Raw genomic sequence first — 21,925 nt, 5'->3', positions numbered from 1 at the left:
CATCTACGAGGCTGTTTACACTTGGCATTAACATGCGTTTTCATCGATCGGATCACAAGTGGACGAGAGAGACACATTACGTTTACACCTGGTATTTAAATCCGTCTCTTTTGTCCACTTTCGACCGCATCTGTCCTGAATACTGTGAGGGGACGGTCCGTGAGACGGTGGGCGAGTCTCTCTGCTGTCATTCAAACCCGAGCGGGAGTAATTATGAGTTTATATGGACGCAAACTAATATTATGTCAGAGTCCACTGCTTGTTTAGCAAGTATACATGCTGCATAGTGTTTTGTACGTTTATATGTTGGAGCTTTCTCTGAATTTTCAGCGCAATTGATGAAATAGGATCGCGCAACTTTCACACGCTTTCAAAACGAAACTACGGAGATCAGCCGCTTTAGTTGTATCAATGAAAGGCTAAAAATAGCGCTGTTCATCGTATGTTTACGCCAGAAGTCAAAAAAGACGTAAAACTTGTGTTTAATACCTCAGATTAGATAAATGGGCGGAGAGAAGGCGGTCGCGTGTGGGTGTTCGAACGCATTCAACCACATATGCGTTCCGCAACTCCAAAGCGATCCGATCGAAAGTGGTTTCGACTACCTCTGGATGTGGTTGAAAGTGGTCGAAAGTGGACGAGCTCAAAACGTTTTGAACACCGTTTACACCTGGCATTAACGTCGTCCACTTGTGATCCGATCGACGAAAACGCATGTTAATGCCAAGTGTAAACAGCCTCTACATGTCAATATTCACTTATGGTTATAGCGCCACCAGCTGGCAACAGGAAGTGACATGTTTACAATGATTATGCAATGTCTGATCTGTCCCAAACTTCACATGATTAATAAGAGTCCTGGACTGAACACATCTACATGTCAATAGTCACTAATGGTTATAGCGCCACCAGCTGGCAACAGGAAGTGACATGTTTACACTGATTATTCAAAGTCAGATCTGCCCTACATTTTACATGATCAATAAGAGTCCTGGACTGAACACATCTACGTGCCAATAGTCACTTATGGTTATAGCGCCACCAGCTGGCAACAGGAAGTGACATGTTTACAATGATTATGCAATGTCTGATCTGTCCCAAACTTCACATGATTAATAAGAGTCCTGGACTGAACACATCTACATGTCAATAGTCACTAATGGTTATAGCGCCACCAGCTGGCAACCGGAAGTGACAAGTTTACACTGATTATGCAATGTCCGATCTTTCCCAAACTTCAAATGATTGCTAAGAGTCCTGACCTGAACACATCTACATGTCAATATTCACTTATGGTTATAGCGCCACCAGCTGGCAACAGGAAGTGACATGTTTACAATGATTATGCAATGTCTGATCTGTCCCAAACTTCACATGATTAATAAGAGTCCTGGACTGAACACATCTACATGTCAATAGTCACTAATGGTTATAGCGCCACCAGCTGGCAACAGGAAGTGACATGTTTACACTGATTATTCAAAGTCAGATCTGCCCTACATTTTACATGATCAATAAGAGTCCTGGACTGAACACATCTACGTGCCAATATTTACATGTACTCACTCACTCACTCACTCACTCACTCACTCACTCACTCACTCACTCACTCTCTCTCTCTCATGCTATCTTACACGATGCTACCTCGCTGTAATTTGTAATTAGCAACAGGAAATGTGGCACATTATACTACACTTTTAAATAGTTCACCTATGTTTACATGCTTAAATGCCTATTTACTACTGTTCCCTTTTATTCTTATGCCACGACGTGGTGGTGTCATGTGTGCGAGGGCCCTTCCATCACTGCTTGCAGTTTTAATTCTTCTTCTTCTTCTTCTTCTCTGAAATGGATCGCATTTTTGAGGGCCTAAACATACCCGAAAACTCATGAAAATTTGCACACGCGTCAGAAGTGGCGAAAATTTACATGTAGTAGAGGCGTCAGAAGTGGGCGTGTAGAAATGGCTCAATAGCGCCACCTGCAAAATTTCAAGAGAACAGGCCCCCTACTACGAAAAACGTACAGACACGAAATTTGGTAGGGTCATCTATTACTCCAAGACCTACAAAAAAGGCTAAGCTCTAAACCCCACAGGAAGTCAGCCATTTTGAATTTTCTCTGTCATTTTTTGACATTTCCAAGCGTCGTACTTTAACGAACTCCTCCTAGAGATTTAATCCGATCATCATCATATTTGGTCAGTATCATCTAAAGGCCTTTGCGATGCTAAATTGCGGAGCTTTTGACTTTTCATTGGAGGGCGTGTCCGTGGCGGCCTGGCAAAGTGTAATGTTTCGCCATGAAACAGGAAGCTGATGTAATTCAGGCATACATTGTCCGATCCGCCCCTGACTTCACACGTTTGATAAGGGTCCAGGCCTGAACACATCAACATGGCATAATTCAGTAACACTCATAGCGCCACCTAGAGGCAGCAGGAAATAGCCAGCAGCCATATCACCCTGTAGCCCAAGACAGCTTGCCCACTGAAGCTAAGCAGGGCTGAGCCTGGTTAGTACTTGGATGGGAGACCACCTGGGAAAACCAGGTTGCTGCTGGTAGAGGTGTTAGTAAGACCAGCAGGGGGTGCTCACCCTGTGGTCTGTGTGGGTCCTAATGCCCCAGTTTAGTGACGGGGACACTATACTGTCAAAAAAAGCACCGTCCTTCAGATGAGACGTTAAACCGAGGTCCTGACTCTCTGTGGTCATTAAAAATCCCAGGATGTCCTTCGAAAAAGAGTAGGGGTGTGCCCCGGCATCCTGGCCAAGCTTGCCAATTGGCCTACTAATCATCCCTCATACTAATTGGCTATATCACTCGGTCTCCTCTCCACTAATAAGCTGGTGTGTGGTGGGCGTTCTGGCGCAATATGGCTGCCGTCGCATCATCCAGGTGGATGCTGCACATTGGTGGTGGTTGAGGAGATTCCCCCATTCATATGTAAAGCGCTTTGAGCACTGGAAAAGCGCTATATAAATGTAACTAATTATTATTAATTATTTATTATAAATACCATGTTTGACGCTGTGACTTACTGCTCTTAGGTATTTAACCATATCAACATCATATTTCACCAGTGTAATCTCAAGACCTTGTGTGATGATAAAAAGCAACGACCTTGACTTTTCATTAAAGGGCGTGTCCGTGGCAGCCTGGCAAAATATCGCTAATTGAATCGCATTTTGACAGGCTAAACAAGCTCAAAAAGTCATAAAACGTTGCACACACGTCAGAAGTGGCAAAAATTTACATGTGGCATAGGCGCCAGAAGTGGGCGTGCAGAAATGGCTCGATAGCGCCACCTGCAAAATTTCAAGAGAACAGCCCCGCCGCTACGAAAATCCTACAGAAACGAAATTTGGTAGGGTCATATATCACCCCAAGACCTACAAAAAAGTATCTTGGAGTGAAGCTCTAAACCTCACAGGAAGTCAGCCATTTTGAATTTTTGCTGTGAATTCTGTGCAAATTTTGTCATTTCCAGGCTTCGTACTTTAACGAACTCCTCCTAGAGATTTTGTCAGATCGTCATCATATTTGGTCAATCTCATCTAAAGGCCTTTGCGATGTTAAATTGCGGAGCTTTTGACTTTTCGTTGGAAGGTGTGTCCGTGGCGGCCTGACAAAGTTCAGCGTTGTTATAACTAAGGCATACAATGTCCAATCTACCCCACACTTCACACGTTTGATAAGAGTCTTGGCCTGAACACATTTCAATGCCAATATTCAGCTTCAGTCCTAGCGCCACCTAGAGGTAGCAGGAAATGCCTTGTTTTACGCTGTGATTCACTGTTCTCAGAGATTTAATCAAATCATTATCATATCAGGTGAGACTGATCTTAAGCCCTTTGCGATGATAAATTGCGAAGATCTTGACTTTTCGTTGAAGGGCGTGTCCGTGGCGGCCTCGCAAAGTGTGATGTTTCGCCATGAGAAAGCTGTTGTAACTCAGGCATGCAATGTCCGATCTGTCACAGACATCATACGTTTGACAAGGGTCCTGGCCTCAACACATCAATGTTACAACAATCAAATACAATCATAGCGCCACCTGCTGCACAAAGGAGGTGTGGCACTTCAAAGTTCCTTTGAATATTCGCCTATATTTGATATCTCAAACGGTGTTGCCATGACGAGGCGACAAATTTATGGCGAATTCAATGAAACAGGAAGTGTCTAATATCTAAAGCAAAAAATGTCTTATTGGGATGAAACGCAGTGTGTATGTTCGGCCAAGGATTCCGATCGCATCGATGTGCCTATTTTGAGTCTCGGGTATAGCGCCACCAACAGGCACCAGGAAGTGTGGCAGTCACAAAAGGTGGATTTCTTGACAGTTGCATATGGTGAACTTTTAAATACTCCTCCTAGGATTTTCATGCGATTGACACCAAAAGCGGTCAACACGATGCTGAGACATTGTAGATGATAAACTGCGAAAGGGATTTTTGATATCTCGAACGCTGTTCCCATGGCAACACGTCAAACTTTACTTTCATTTTCAGGCATATTTAAGCTTTTGGCGTGCACTTTGGGTGCCTTAACATGCTCGAAAACAAAGGAAATTTGGCACAGATGTCAAAGTCACGTGCCACTAGGCTCATGCAAAGGCTGGAATATGGGCGTGGCAAGGGAGCTCTGTAGCGCCCCCTGTAATGCAAAAAAATAACATTGATGCACAGATCAGGCAAAAATGTACGCACATGTACGGGAGTTGGTACGCATATAGATCTCATCGACCCGAACAACTTTCGCACTCTAAGATTTAAGCTCCGCCCAACAGGAAGTCGGCTATTTTGTATTGTTTAAAAAATGAATGCGTTGAACTTTTAAATACTCCTCCTAGTGGATTCATGGGATTGACACCAAACGTGGTGAATGTGATGTCGAGACATTGGACTTGCTAAATTGCGAAGGGATTTTTGATATCTCGAACGGTTCTGCCATGGCGAGGCGACAAATTTATGGTGAAATCAGAGAAACAGGAAGTGTCTAATATCTAAGGCAAAAAATTTCTTATTGTGATGCCAAGCGGGGTGTTTGTTCGCCTGAAGATTCCGATCGCATCGATGTGCCTATTGTGAGTCTCGGGTATAGCGCCACCACGAGGCGCCAGGAAGTGTGTCAGTCACAAAGGTGGATTTTTTTGACAGTTCCATCCGATGTTCTTTTAAATACTCCTTCTAGGATATTCACGCGATTGACACCAAAAGTGGTCAACATGATGCTGAGACATTGTAGATGATAAATTGCGAAGGGATTTTTGATATCTCGAACGCTGTTGCCATGGCAACGCGTCAAATTTTACTTTAATTTTAAAGGCTTTTTTAATCCTGACAGTTGCATGCGATGTTCTTTTAAATACTCCTTCTAGAATATTCATGAGATTGACACCAGAAGTGGTCAACATGATGCTGAGACATTGTAGATGATAAATTGCGAAGGGATTTTTGATATCTCGAACGCTGTTCCCATGGCAACGTGTCAAACTTTACTTTCATTTTAAAGGCTTATTTAAGCCTTTAAGTTGACGCCGATGTTCTTTTAAATACTCCTTCTAGAATATTCATGAGATTGACACCAGAAGTGGTCAACATGATGCCGAGACATAGTAGATGATAAATTGCGAAGGGATTTTTGATATCTCGAACGCTGTTCCCATGGCAACGCCCCAAACTGTACATTTATTTCAGGCATATTTAGGACTCTTGGCGTGCTTAGATTAACCTAAAAGTCGGCACACACATCAGAGTTGTCGGCTGTTAAGTGTGCACAAACAGGTCAGACATAGGCGTGTCTCTTAAGTGGCTCACTAGCGCCCCCGTTTTTCTAAAATGTGGGGTTTCTTTTACCTACAGTCCCCAAATGGCTCAGTAACAACATTAAATAGCCCACTGATATTTACCCACTTGATGCCCTTGCCCACCGTGCATCGTTTTCTCGGACGCACCGTGTAGCAGTAAAAAGACGTGCGAGGGCCCGCCATTGCTGCTTGCAGCTATATTTAGGGCCCGAGCACACCAGGGTGTGAGGACCCTATTGTTTTTGCTCCGTTTATTATTAGGGCCCGAGCACACTGGGGTGTGAGGACCCTATTGTTTTTGCTCCGTTTATTATTAGGGCCCGAGCACACCGGGGTGTGAGGACCCTATTGTTTTTGCTCCGTTTATTATTATTAGGGCCCGAGCACACCAGGGTGTGAGGACCCTATTGTTTTTGCTCCATTTATTATTATTATTATTCTTTTTCTTCTTCTTTTTCTTCTTCTTCTCCGAAATGGATCACATTTTTGAATGCCTAAACATACCCGAAAACTCATGAAAATTTGCACACGCGTCAGAAGTGGCGAAAATTTACATGTAGTATAGGCGTCAGAAGTGGGCGTGTAAAAATGGCTCGATAGCGCCACCTGCAAAATTTCAAGAGAACAGCCCCCCCACTACGAAAAACTTACAGATACGAAATTTGGTAGGATCATCTATTACTCCAAGACCTACAAAAAAGTCTCTTGGAGCTAAGCTCTAAACCCCACAGGAAGTCAGCCATTTTGAATTTTCTCTGTCATTTTTTGACATTTCCAAGCGTCGTACTTTAACGAACTCCTCCTAGAGATTTAATCCGATCATCATCATATTTGGTCAGTATCATCTAAAGGCCTTTGCGATGCTAAATTGCGGAGCTTTTGACTTTTCATTGGAGGGCGTGTCCGTGGCGGCCTGGCAAAGTGTAATGTTTCGCCATGAAACAGGAAGCTGATGTAATTCAGGCATACATTGTCCGATCTGCCCCTGACTTCACACGTTTGATAAGGGTCCAGGCCTGAACACATCAACATGGCATAATTCAGTAACACTCATAGCGCCACCTAGAGGCAGCAGGAAATACCATGTTTGACGCTGTGACTTACTGCTCTTAGGTATTTAACCATATCAACATCATATTTCACCAGTGTAATCTCAAGACCTTGTGTGATGATAAAAAGCAACGACCTTGACTTTTCATTAAAGGGCGTGTCCGTGGCGGCTTGGCAAAGTATCGCTATCTGAATCGCATTTTGACAGGCTAAACAAGCTCAAAAAGTCATAAAACGTTGCACACACGTCAGAAGTGGCAAAAATGTACATGTGGCATAGGCGCCAGAAGTGGGCGTGCAGAAATGGCTCGATAGCGCCACCTGCAAAATTTCAAGAGAACAGCCCCGCCGCTACGAAAATCCTACAGATACGAAATTTGGTAGGGTCATATATCACCCCAAGACCTACAAAAAAGTCTCTTGGAGCGAAGCTCTAAACCCCACAGGAAGTCGGCCATTTTGAATTTTTGCTGTGATTTCTGTGCAAATTTTGTAATTTCCAGGCTTCGTACTTTAACGAACTCCTCCTAGATATTTTGTCAGATCGTAATCATATTTGTTCAATCTCATCTAAAGGCCTTTGCGATGTTAAATTGCGGAGCTTTTGACTTTTCGTTGGAAGGTGTGTCCGTGGCGGCCTGACAAAGTTCAGCGTTTTCGCCATGAAACAGGAAGTTGTTATAACTAAGGCATACAATGTCCAATCTGCCCTACACTTCACATGTTTGATAAGAGTCTTGGCCTGAACACATTTTAATGCCAATATTCAGCTTCAGTCCTAGCGCCACCTAGAGGTAGCAGGAAATGCCTTGTTTTACGCTGTGATTCACTGTTCTCAGAGATTTAATCAAATCATTATCATATCAGGTGAGACTGATCTTAAGCCCTTTGCGATGATAAATTGCGAAGATCTTGACTTTTCGTTGAAGGGCGTGTCCGTGGCGGCCTCGCAGAGTGATGTTTTGCCATGAGAAAGCTGTTGTAACTCAGGCATGCAATGTCCGACCTGTCACAGACATCATACGTTTGACAAGGGTCCTGGCCTCAACACATCAATGTTACAACAATCAAATACAATCATAGCGCCACCTGCTGCACAAAGGAGGTGTGGCACTTCAAAGTTCCTTTGAATATCCGCCTATATTTACCCACTGAAATTTCAATCCCCCTGGTTCATTGCTTTACTAAGGCCATAGAGTGGCGGTGCACATGCGTGCGAGGGCCCTTCCATCACTGCTTGCAGTTTTAATTAGGGCCCGAGCACACCAGGGTGTGAGGACCCTATTGTTTTTGCTCCGTTTATTAGGGCCCGAGCACACTAGTGTGAGGACCCTATTGTTTTTGCTTCGTTTATTATTATTATTATTATTATTATTATTCTTATTCTCCGAAATGGATCGCATTTTTGAGGGGCTAAACACACTCGAAAACTCATGAAATTTTGCACACACATCAGAAGTGGCGAAAATTTACATGTGGCATAGGCGCCAGAAGTGGGCGTGTAGAAATGGCTCGATAGCGCCACCTGCAAAATTTCAAAAGAACAGCCCCCCCACTACGAAAAACGTACAGATACGAAATTTGGTAGGATCATCTAACACCCCAAGACCTACAAAAAAGTCTCTTGGATCTGAGCTCTAAACCCCACAGGAAGTCAGCCATTTTGAATTTTAGCTGTGATTTCTGAGCAAATTTTGGCATTTCCAGGCTTCGTACTTTAATGAACTCCTCCTAGAGATTTTATCAGATCGTCATCATATTTGGTCAATCTCATCTAAAGGCCTTTGCGATGTTAAATTGCGGAGCTTTTGACTTTTCGTTGGAGGGTGTGTCCGTGGCGGCCTGACAAATTTCAGCGTTTTCGCCATGAAACAGGAAGTGGTTCTGACTCAGGCATTCAATGTCCAATCTGCCACACACTTCACATGTTTGATAAGTGTCTTGACCTGAACACATTTCAATGCCAATATTCAGCTTCAGTCATAGCGCCACCTAGAGGTAGCAGGAAATGCCATGTTTTGCGTTGTGATTTCCTGCTCTTAGAGATTTAATAAAATCATCATCATATTTGGTCAGACTGATCTTAAGCCCTTTGCAATGATAAATTGCGAAGATCTTGACTTTTCGTTGGAGGTCGTGTCCGTGGCAGCCTGGCAAAGTGTGATGTTTCTCCATGAAACAGGAAGCTGTTGTAATTCAGGCATACATTGTTCGATCTGCCCCAGACTTCACACGTTTGTTAAGGGTCCCGGCCTGAACACGTCAATATAACAATAATCAGGTTCAGTCATAGCGCCACCTGCTGCACACAGGCGGTGTGGCACATACATTTTTCTTTGAATATCCACCTATATTTACCCACTTTAATTCATATCCCCCTGGTTCGATGCTTTACTAATGCCATAGGGTGGCGGTGCACATGCGTGCGAGGGCCCTTCCATCGCTGCTTGCAGCTTTAATTAGGGCCCGAGCACACCAGGGTGTGAGGACCCTATTGTTTTTGCTCCGTTTATTAGGGCCCGAGCACACCAGGGTGTGAGGACCCTATTGTTTTTGCTCCGTTTATTATTATTATTAGGGCCCGAGCACACCAGGGTGTGAGGACCCTATTGTTTTTGCTCCGTTTATTATTATTATTATTCTTCTTCTTCTTCTTCTTCTTCTCCGAAATGGATCGCATTTTTGAGGGCCTAAACATACCCGAAAACTCATGAAAATTTGCACACGCGTCAGAAGTGGCGAAAATTTACATGTAGTATAGGCGTCAGAAGTGGGCGTGTAAAAATGGCTCGATAGCGCCACCTGCAAAATTTCAAGAGAACAGCCCCCCCACTATGAAAAACTTACAGATACGAAATTTGGTAGGATCATCTATTACTCCAAGACCTACAAAAAAGTCTCTTGGAGCTAAGCTCTAAACCCCACAGGAAGTCGGCCATTTTGAATTTTCTCTGTCATTTTTTGACATTTCCAAGCGTCGTACTTTAACGAACTCCTCCTAGAGATTTAATCCGATCATCATCGTATTTGGTCAGTATCATCTAAAGGCCTTTGCGATGCTAAATTGCGGAGCTTTTGACTTTTCATTGGAGGGCGTGTCTGTGGCGGCCTGGCAAAGTGTAATGTTTCGCCATGAAACAGGAAGCTGATGTAATTCAGGCATACATTGTCCGATCTGCCGCTGACTTCACACGTTTGATAAGGGTCCAGGCCTGAACACATCAACATGGCATAATTCAGTAACACTCATAGCGCCACCTAGAGGCAGCAGGAAATACCATGTTTGACGCTGTGACTTACTGCTCTTAGGTATTTAACCATATCAACATCATATTTCACCAGTGTAATCTCAAGACCTTGTGTGATGATGAAAAGCAACGACTTTGACTTTTCATTAAAGGGCGTGTCCGTGGCGGCCTGGCAAAGTATCGCTTATTGAATCGCATTTTGACAGGCTAAACAAGCTCAAAAAGTCATAAAACGTTGCACACACGTCAGAAGTGGCAAAAATTTACATGTGGCATAGGCGACAGAAGTGGGCGTGCAGAAATGGCTCGATAGCGCCACCTGCAAAATTTCAAGAGAACAGCCCCGCCGCTACGAAAATCCTACAGAAACGAAATTTGGTAGGGTCATATATCACCCCAAGACCTACAAAAAAGTCTCTTGGAGTGAAGCTCTAAACCTCACAGGAAGTCAGCCATTTTGAATTTTTCCTGTGATTTCTGTGCAAATTTTGTCATTTCCAGGCTTCGTACTTTAACGAACTCCTCCTAGAGATTTTGTCAGATCGTCATCATATTTGGTCAATCTCATCTAAAGGCCTTTGCGATGTTAAATTGCGGAGCTTTTGACTTTTCGTTGGAAGGTGTGTCCGTGGCGGCCTGACAAAGTTCAGCGTTTTCGCCATGAAACCGGAAGTTGTTATAACTAAGGCATACAATGTCCAATCTACCCCACACTTCACACATTTGATAAGAGTCTTGGCCTGAACACATTTCAATGCCAATATTCAGCTTCAGTCCTAGCGCCACTTAGAGGTAGCAGGAAATGCCTTGTTTTACGCTGTGATTCACTGTTCTCAGAGATTTAATCAAATCATTATCATATCAGGTGAGACTGATCTTAAGCCCTTTGCGATGATAAATTGCGAAGATCTTGACTTTTCGTTGAAGGGCGTGTCCGTGGCGGCCTCACAAAGAGTGATGTTTCGCCATGAGAAAGCTGTTGTGACTCAGGCATGCAATGTCCGATCTGTCACAGACATCATACGTTTGACAAGGGTCCTGGCCTCAACACATCAATGTTACAACAATCAAATACAATCATAGCGCCACCTGCTGCACAAAGGAGGTGTGGCACTTCAAAGTTCCTTTGAATGTCCGCCTATATTTACCCACTGAAATTTCAACCCCCCTGGTTCATTGCTTTACTAAGGCCATAGAGTGGCGGTGCACATGCGTGCGAGGGCCCTTCCATCACTGCTTGCAGTTTTAATTCTTCTTCTTCTCCGAAATGGATCGTATTTTTGAGGGCCTAAACATACCCGAAAACTCATGAAAATTTGCACACGCGTCAGAAGTGGCGAAAATTTACATGTAGTATAGGCGTCAGAAGTGGGCGTGTAAAAATGGCTCGATAGCGCCACCTGCAAAATTTCAAGAGAACAGCCCCCCCACTACGAAAAACTTACAGATACGAAATTTGGTAGGATCATCTATTACTCCAAGACCTACAAAAAAGTCTCTTGGAGCTAAGCTGTAAACCCCACAGGAAGTCAGCCATTTTGAATTTTCTCTGTCATTTTTTGACATTTCCAAGCGTCGTACTTTAACGAACTCCTCCTAGAGATTTAATCCGATCATCATCATATTTGGTCAGTATCATCTAAAGGCCTTTGCGATGCTAAATTGCGGAGCTTTTGACTTTTCATTGGAGGGCGTGTCCGTGGCGGCCTGGCAAAGTGTAATGTTTCGCCATGAAACAGGAAGCTGATGTAATTCAGGCATACATTGTCCGATCTGCCCCTGACTTCACACGTTTGATAAGGGTCCAGGCCTGAACACATCAACATGGCATAATTCAGTAACACTCATAGCGCCACCTAGAGGCAGCAGGAAATACCATGTTTGACGCTGTGACTTACTGCTCTTAGGTATTTAACCATATCAACATCATATTTCACCAGTGTAATCTCAAGACCTTGTGTGATGATAAAAAGCAACGACCTTGACTTTTCATTAAAGGGCGTGTCCGTGGCGGCCTGGCAAAGTTTCGCTAAATGAATCGCATTTTGACAGGCTAAACAAGCTCAAAAAGTCATAAAACGTTGCACACACGTCAGAAGTGGCAAAAATTTACATGTGGCATAGGCGCCAGAAGTGGGCGTGCAGAAATGGCTCGATAGCGCCACCTGCAAAATTTCAAGAGAACAGCCCCGCCGCTACGAAAATCCTACAGAACGAAATTTGGTAGGGTCATATATCACCCCAAGACCTACAAAAAAGTCTCTTGGAGCGAAGCTCTAAAACTCACAGGAAGTCAGCCATTTTTAATTTTTGCTGTGATTTCTGTGCAAATTTTGTCATTTCCAGGCTTCGTACTTTAACGAACTCCTCCTAGAGATTTTGTCAGATCGTCATCATATTTGGTCAATCTCATCTAAAGGCCTTTGCGATGTTAAATTGCGGAGCTTTTGACTTTTCGTTGGAAGGTGTGTCCGTGGCGGCCTGACAAAGTTCAGCGTTTTCGCCATGAAACAGGAAGTTGTTATAACTAAGGCATACAATGTCCAATCTGCCCCACACTTCACATGTTTGATAAGAGTCTTGGCCTGAACACATTTTAATGCCAATATTCAGCTTCAGTCCTAGCGCCACCTAGAGGTAGCAGTAAATGCCTTGTTTTACGCTGTGATTCACTGTTCTCAGAGATTTAATCAAATCATTATCATATCAAGTGAGACTGATCTTAAGCCCTTTGCGATGATAAATTGCGAAGATCTTGACTTTTCGTTGAAGGGTGTGTCCGTGGCGGCCTCGCAAAGAGTGATGTTTCTCCATGAGAAAGCTGTTGTAACTCAGGCATGCAATGTCCGACCTGTCACAGACATCATACGTTTGACAAGGGTCCTGGCCTCAACACATCAATGTTACAACAATCAAATACAATCATAGCGCCACCTGCTGCACAAAGGAGGTGTGGCACTTCAAAGTTCCTTTGAATATCCGCCTATATTTACCCACTGAAATTTCAATCCCCCTGGTTCATTGCTTTACTAAGGCCATAGAGTGGCGGTGCACATGCGTGCGAGGGCCCTTCCATCACTGCTTGCAGTTTTAATTATTATTCTTCTTCTTCTTCTTCTTCTTCTTCTCCGAAATGGATCGCATTTTTGAGGGCCTAAACATACCCGAAAACTCATGAAAATTTGCACACGCGTCAAAAGTGGCGAAAATTTACATGTAGTATAGGCGTCAGAAGTGGGCGTGTAGAAATGGCTCAATAGCGCCACCTGCAAAATTTCAAGAGAACAGCCTCCCTACTACGAAAAACGTACAGACACGAAATTTGGTAGGGTCATCTATTACCCCAAGACCTACAAAAAAGTCTCTTGGAGCTAAGCTCTAAACCCCACAGGAAGTCAGCCATTTTGAATTTTCTCTGTCATTTTTTGACATTTCCAAGCGTCGTACTTTAACGAACTCCTCCTAGAGATTTAATCCGATCATCATCATATTTGGTCAGTATCATCTAAAGGCCTTTGCGATGCTAAATTGCGGAGCTTTTGACTTTTCATTGGAGGGCGTGTCCGTGGCGGCCTGGCAAAGTGTAATGTTTCGCCATGAAACAGGAAGCTGATGTAATTCAGGCATACATTGTCCGATCCGCCCCTGACTTCACATGTTTGATAAGGGTCCAGGCCTGAACACATCAACATGGCATAATTCAGTAACACTCATAGCGCCACCTAGAGGCAGCAGGAAATACCATGTTTGATGCTGTGACTTACTGCTCTTAGGTATTTAACCATATCAACATCATATTTCACCAGTGTAATCTCAAGACCTTGTGTGATGATAAAAAGCAAGGACCTTGACTTTTCATTAAAGGGCGTGTCCGTGGCGGCCTGGCAAAGTATCGCTAAATGAATCGCATTTTGACAGGCTAAACAAGCTCAAAAAGTCATAAAACGTGGTACACACGTCAGAAGTGGCAAAAATGTACATGTGGCATAGGCGCCAGAAGTGGGCGTGCAGAAATGGCTCGATAGCGCCACCTGCAAAATTTCAAGAGAACAGCCCCGCCGCTACGAAAATCCTACAGATACGAAATTTGGTAGGGTCATATGTCACCCCAAGACCTACAAAAAAGTCTCTTGGAGCGAAGCTCTAAACCTCACAGGAAGTCAGCCATTTTGAACTTTTGCTGTGATTTCTGTGCAAATTTTGTCATTTCCAGGCTTCGTACTTTAACGAACTCCTCCTAGAGATTTTGTTAGATCGTCATCATATTTGGTCAATCTCATCTAAAGGCCTTTGCGATGTTAAATTGCGGAGCTTTTGACTTTTCGTTGGAAGGTGTGTCCGTGGCGGCCTGACAAAGTTCAGCGTTTTCGCCATGAAACAGGAAGTTGTTATAACTAAGGCATACAATGTCCAATCTGCCCCACACTTCACATGTTTGATAAGGGTCTTGGCCTAAACACATTTCAATGCCAATATTCAGCTTCAGTCCTAGCGCCACCTAGAGGTAGCAGGAAATGCCTTGTTTTACGCTGTGATTCACTGTTCTCAGAGATTTAATCAAATCATTATCATATCAAGTGAGACTGATCTTAAGCCCTTTGCGATGATAAATTGCGAAGATCTTGACTTTTCGTTGAAGGGCGTGTCCGTGGCGGCCTCGCAAAGAGTGATGTTTCGCCATGAGAAAGCTGTTGTAACTCAGGCATGCAATGTCCGACCTGTCACAGACATCATATGTTTGACAAGGGTCCTGGCCTCAACACATCAATGTTACAACAATCAATTACAATATAGCGCCACCTGCTGCACAAAGGAGGTGTGGCACATCAAAGTTCCTTTGAATACCCGCCTATATTTACCCACTGAAATTTCAATCCCCCTGGTTCATTGCTTTACTAAGGCCATAGAGTGGCGGTGCACATGCGTGCGAGGGCCCTTCCATCACTGCTTGCAGTTTTAATTATTCTTCTTCTTCTTCTTCTTCTTCTTCTTCTCCGAAATGGATCGCATTTTTGAGGGCCTATACATACCCGAAAACTCATGAAAATTTGCACACGCGTCAGAAGTGGCGAAAATTTACATGTAGTAGAGGCGTCAGAAGTGGGCGTGTAGAAATGGCTCAATAGCGCCACCTGCAAAATTTCAAGAGAACAGCCCCCCTACTACGAAAAACGTACAGACACGAGATTTTGAAGGGTCATCTATTACTCCAAGACCTACAAAAAAGTCTCTCGGAGCTAGGCTCTAAACCCCACAGGAAGTCAGCCATTTTGAATTTTCTCTGTCATTTTTTAACATTTCCAAGCGTCGTACTTTAACGAACTCCTCCTAGAGATTTAATCTGATCATCATCATATTTGGTCAGTATCATCTAAAGGCCTTTGCAATGCTAAATTGCGGAGCTTTTGACTTTTCATTGGAGGGCGTGTCCGTGGCGGCCTGGCAAAGTGTAATGTTTCGCCATGAAACAGGAAGCTGATGTAATTCAGGCATACATTGTCCGATCCGCCCCTGACTTCACACGTTTGATAAGGGTCCAGGCCTGAACACATCAACATGGCATAATTCAGTAACACTCATAGCGCCAGCTAGAGGCAGCAGGAAATACCATGTTTTACGCTGTGACTTACTGCTCTTAGGTATTTAACCATATCAACATCATATTTCACCAGTGTAATCTCAAGACCTTGTGTGATGATAAAAAGCAACGACCTTGACTTTTCATTAAAGGGCGTGTCCGTGGCGGCCTGGCAAAGTATCGCTAAATGAATCGCATTTTGACAGGCTAAACAAGCTCAAAAAGTCATAAAACGTTGCACACACGTCAGAAGTGGCAAAAATTTACATGTGGCATAGGCGCCAGAAGTGGGCGTGCCGAAATGGCTCGATAGCGCCACCTGCAAAATTTCAAGAGGACAGCCCCGCCGCTACGAAAATCCTACAGATACGAAATTTGGTAGGGTCATATGTCACCCCAAGACCTACAAAGAAGTCTCTTGGAGCGAAGCTCTAAACCTCACAGGAAGTTAGCCATTTTGAATTTTTGCTGTGATTTCTGTGCAAATTTTGTCATTTCCAGGCTTCGTACTTTAACGAACTCCTCCTAGAGATTTTGTTAGATCGTCATCATATTTGGTCAATCTCATCTAAAGGCCTTTGCGATGTTAAATTGCAGAGCTTTTGACTTTTCGTTGGAAGGTGTGTCCGTGGCGGCCTGACAAAGTTCAGCGTTTTCGCCATGAAACAGGAAGTTGTTATAACTAAGGCATACAATGTCCAATCTGCCCCACACTTCACATGTTTGATAAGAGTCTTGGCCTGAACACATTTCAATGCCAAAATTCAGCTTCAGTCCTAGCGCCACCTAGAGGTAGCAGGAAATGCCTTGTTTTACGCTGTGATTCACTGTTCTCAGAGATTTAATCAAATCATTATCATATCAGGTGAGACTGATCTTAAGCCCTTTGCGATGATAAATTGCGAAGATCTTGACTTTTCGTTGAAGGGCGTGTCCGTGGCGGCCTCGCAAAGAGTGATGTTTCGCCATGAGAAAGCTGTTGTAACTCAGGCATGCAATGTCCGACCTGTCACAGACATCATACGTTTGACAAGGGTCCTGGCCTCAACACATCAATGTTACAACAATCAAATACAATCATAGCGCCACCTGCTGCACAAAGGAGGTGTGGCACTTCAAAGTTCCTTTGAATATCTGCCTATATTTACCCACTGAAATTTAAATCCCCCTGGTTCATTGTTTTACTAAGGCCATAGAGTGGCGGTGCACATGCGTGCGAGGGCCCTTCCATCACTGCTTGCAGTTTTAATTAGGGCCCGAGCACACCAGGGTGTGAGGACCCTATTGTTTTTGCTCCGTTTATTCTTCTTCTTCTTCTTCTTCTTCTTCTTCTTCTTCTTCTTCTTCTTCTTCTTCTTCTCCGAAATGGATCGCATTTTTGAGGGCCTAAACATACCCGAAAACTCATGATAATTTGCACACGCGTCAGAAGTGGCGAAAATTTACATGTGGTATAGGCGTCAGAAGTGGGCGTGTAAAAATGGCTCGATAGCGCCACCTGCAAAATTTCAAGAGAACAGCCCCCCCACTATGAAAAACTTACAGATACGAAATTTGGTAGGATCATCTATCACTCCAAGACCTACAAAAAAGTATCTTGGAGCGAAGCTCTAAACCCCACAGGAAGTCGGCCATTTTGAATTTCCTTTGTCATTTTTTGACATTTCCAAGCGTCGTACTTTAACGAACTCCTCTTAGAGATTTAATCCGATCATCATCATATTTGGTCAGTATCATCTAAAGGCCTTTGCGATGCTAAATTGCGGAGCTTTTGACTTTTCGTTGGGAGGCGTGTCCTTGGCGGCCTGGCAAAGTGTAATGTTTCGCCATGAAACAGGAAGCTGATGTAATTCAGGCATACATTGTCCGATCTGCCCCTGACTTCACACATTTGATAAGGGTCCAGGCCTGAACACATCAACATGGCATAATTCAATAACAGTCATAGCGCCACCTAGAGGCAGCAGGAAATACCATGTTTTACGCTGTGACTTACTGCTCTTGGGTATTTAACCATATCAACATCATATTTCACCAGTGTAATCTCAAGACTTTGTGTGATAATAAAAAGCAACGACCTTGACTTTTTATTAAAGGGCGTGTCCGTGGCGGCCTGACAAAGTATCGCTAAATGAATCGCATTTTGACAGGCTAAACAAGCTCAAAAAGTCATAAAACGTTGCACACACGTCAGAAGTGGCAAAAATTTACATGTGGCATAGGGGCCAGAAGTGGGCGTGCAGAAATGGCTCGATAGCGCCACCTGCAAAATTTCAAGAGAACAGCCCCGCCGCTACGAAAATCCTACAGATACGAAATTTGGTAGGGTCATATATCACCCCAAGACCTACAAAAAAGTCTCTTGGAGCGAAGCTCTAAACCTCACAGGAAGTCAGCCATTTTTAATTTTTGCTGTGATTTCTGTGCAAATTTTGTCATTTCCAGGCTTCGTACTTTAACGAACTCCTCCTAGAGATTTTGTCAGATCGTCATCATATTTGGTCAATCTCATCTAAAGGCCTTTGCGATGTTAAATTGCGGAGCTTTTGACTTTTCGTTGGAAGGTGTGTCCGTGGCGGCCTGACAAAGTTCAGCGTTTTCGCCATGAAACAGGAAGTTGTTATAACTAAGGCATACAATGTCCAATCTGCCCCACACATCACATGTTTGATAAGAGTCTTGGCCTGAACACATTTTAATGCCAATATTCAGCTTCAGTCCTAGCGCCACCTAGAGGTAGCAGGAAATGCCTTGTTTTACGCTGTGATTCACTGTTCTCAGAGATTTAATCAAATCATTATTATATCAGGTGAGACTGATCTTAAGCCCTTTGCGATGATAAATTGCGAAGATCTTGACCTTTCGTTGAAGGGCGTGTCCGTGGCGGCCTCGCAAAGAGTGATGTTTCGCCATAAGAAAGCTGTTGTAACTCAGTCATGCAATGTCCGACCTGTCACAGACATCATACGTTTGACAAGGGTCCTGGCCTCAACACATCAATGTTACAACAATCAATCACAATCATAGCGCCATCTGCTGCACAAAGGAGGTGTGGCACTTCAAAGTTCCTTTGAATATCCGCCTATATTTACCCACTGAAATTTCAATCCCCCTGGTTCATTGCTTTACTAAGGCCATAGAGTGGCGGTGCACATGCGTGCGAGGGCCCTTCCATCACTGCTTGCAGTTTTAATTAGGGCCCGAGCACACCAGGGTGTGAGGACCCTATTGTTTTTGCTCCGTTTATTATTCTTCTTCTTCTTCTTCTTCTTCTTCTTCTTCTTCTTCTCCGAAATGGATCGCATTTTTTAGGGCCTAAACATACCCGAAAACTCATGAAAATTTGCACACGCGTCCGAAGTGGCGAAAATTTACATGTAGTATAGGCGTCAGAAGTGGGCGTGTAGAAATGGCTCAATAGCGCCACCTGCAAAATTTCAAGAGAACAGCCCCCCTACTACGAAAAACGTACAGACACGAAATTTGGTAGGGTCATCTATTACTCCAAGACCTACAAAAAAGTCTCTCGGAGCTAAGCTCTAAACCCCACAGGAAGTCAGCCATTTTGAATTTTCTCTGTCATTTTTTGACATTTCCAAGCGTCGTACTTTAACGAACTCCTCCTAGAGATTTAATCCGATCATCATCATATTTGGTCAGTATCATCTAAAGGCCTTTGCGATGCTAAATTGCGGAGCTTTTGACTTTTCATTGGAGGGCGTGTCTGTGGCGGCCTGGCAAAGTGTAATGTTTCGCCATGAAACAGGAAGCTGATGTAATTCAGGCATACATTGTCCGATCCGCCCCTGACTTCACACGTTTGATAAGGGTCCAGGCCTGAACACATCAACATGGCATAATTCAGTAACACTCATAGCGCCACCTAGAGGCAGCAGGAAATACCATGTTTGATGCTGTGACTTACTGCTCTTAGGTATTTAACCATATCAACATCATATTTCACCAGTGTAATCTCAAGACCTTGTGTGATGATAAAAAGCAACGACCTTGACTTTTCATTAAAGGTCCGTGGCGGCCTGGCAAAGTATCGCTAAATGAATCGCATTTTGACAGGCTAAACAAGCTCAAAAAGTCATAAAACGTTGCACACACGTCAGAAGTGGCAAAATTGTACATGTGGCATAGGCGCCAGAAGTGGGCGTGCAGAAATGGCTCGATAGCGCCACCTGCAAAATTTCAAGAGGACAGCCCCGCCGCTACGAAAATCCTACAGATACGAAATTTGGTAGGGTCATATGTCACCCCAAGACCTACAAAAAAGTCTCTTGGAGCGAAGCTCTAAACCTCACAGGAAGTTAGCCATTTTGAATTTTTGCTGTGATTTCTGTGCAAATTTTGTCATTTCCAGGCTTCGTACTTTAACGAACTCCTCCTAGAGATTTTGTTAGATCGTCATCATATTTGGTCAATCTCATCTAAAGGCCTTTGCGATGTTAAATTGCGGAGCTTTTGACTTTTCGTTGGAAGGTGTGTCCGTGGCGGCCTGACAAAGTTCAGCGTTTTCGCCATGAAACAGGAAGTTGTTATAACTAAGGCATACAATGTCCAATCTGCCCCACACTTCACATGTTTGATAAGAGTCTTGGCCTGAACACATTTCAATGCCAAAATTCAGCTTCAGTCCTAGCGCCACCTAGAGGTAGCAGGAAATGCCTTGTTTTACGCTGTGATTCACTGTTCTCAGAGATTTAATCAAATCATTATCATATCAGGTGAGACTGATCTTAAGCCCTTTGCGATGATAAATTGCGAAGATCTTGACTTTTCGTTGAAGGGCGTGTCCGTGGCGGCCTCGCAAAGAGTGATGTTTCGCCATGAGAAAGCTGTTGTAACTCAGGCATGCAATGTCCGACCTGTCACAGACATCATACGTTTGACAAGGGTCCTGGCCTCAACACATCAATGTTACAACAATCAAATACAATCATAGCGCCACCTGCTGCACAAAGGAGGTGTGGCACTTCAAAGTTCCTTTGAATATCCGCCTATATTTACCCACTGAAATTTCAATCCCCCTGGTTCATTGCTTTACTAAGGCCATAGAGTGGCGGTGCACATGCGTGCGAGGGCCCTTCCATCACTGCTTGCAGTTTTAATTAGGGCCCGAGCACACCAGGGTGTGAGGACCCTATTGTTTTTGCTCCGTTTATTCTTCTTCTTCTTCTTCTTCTTCTTCTTCTTCTTCTCCGAAATGGATCGCATTTTTGAGGGCCTAAACATACCCGAAAACTCATGAAAATTTGCACACGCGTCAGAAGTGGCGAAAATTTACATGTAGTATAGGCGTCAGAAGTGGGCGTGTAGAAATGGCTCAATAGCGCCACCTGCAAAATTTCAAGAGAACAGCCCCCCTACTACGAAAAACGTACAGACACGAAATTTGGTAGGGTCATCTATTACTCCAAGACCTACAAAAAAGTCTCTTGGAGCTAAGCTCTAAACCCCACAGGAAGTCAGCCATTTTGAATTTTCTCTGTCATTTTTTGACATTTCCAAGCGTCGTACTTTAACGAACTCCTCCTAGAGATTTAATCCGATCATCATCATATTTGGTCAGTATCATCTAAAGGCCTTTGCGATGCTAAATTGCGGAGCTTTTGACTTTTCATTGGAGGGCGTGTCCGTGGCGGCCTGGCAAAGTGTAATGTTTTGCCATGAAACAGGAAGCTGATGTAATTCAGGCATACATTGTCCGATCCGCCCCTGACTTCACACGTTTGATAAGGGTCCAGGCCTGAACACATCAACATGGCATAATTCAGTAACACTCATAGCGCCACCTAGAGGCAGCAGGAAATACCATGTTTGATGCTGTGACTTACTGCTCTTAGGTATTTAACCATATCAACATCATATTTCACCAGTGTAATCTCAAGACCTTGTGTGATGATAAAAAGCAACGACCTTGACTTTTCATTAAAGGGCGTGTCCGTGGCGGCCTGGCAAAGTATCGCTAAATGAATCGCATTTTGACAGGCTAAACAAGCTCAAAAAGTCATAAAACGTTGCACACACGTCAGAAGTGGCAAAAATTTACATGTGGCATAGGCGCCAGAAGTGGGCGTGCAGAAATGGCTCGATAGCGCCACCTGCAAAATTTCAAGAGAACAGCCCCGCCGCTACGAAAATCCTACAGATACGAAATTTGGTAGGGTCATATGTCACCCCAAGACCTACAAAAAAGTCTCTTGGAGTGAAGCTCTAAACCTCACAGGAAGT

General features: G+C 43.8%; 1 protein-coding gene and 1 pseudogene across 2 annotated transcripts in view; both read left to right on the top strand.

Moving 5' to 3' along the window:
- Positions 1–21,925, top strand: part of dmtf1 (cyclin D binding myb-like transcription factor 1) — a 104,847-nt gene that overhangs the window by 65,063 nt on the left and 17,859 nt on the right. The gene's annotated exons all lie outside the window — the stretch shown is intronic.
- On the top strand, positions 2,448–2,564 carry LOC135747253 (5S ribosomal RNA; annotated as a pseudogene).

This window comes from Paramisgurnus dabryanus, chromosome 1 (genome assembly GCF_030506205.2).
Source record: "Paramisgurnus dabryanus chromosome 1, PD_genome_1.1, whole genome shotgun sequence".
NCBI classification, from domain to species: Eukaryota; Metazoa; Chordata; class Actinopteri; order Cypriniformes; family Cobitidae; genus Paramisgurnus; species Paramisgurnus dabryanus.
The sequence above is the reverse complement of the archived record's forward strand: the minus strand, read 5'-3'. Positions and strand labels throughout refer to the sequence as shown.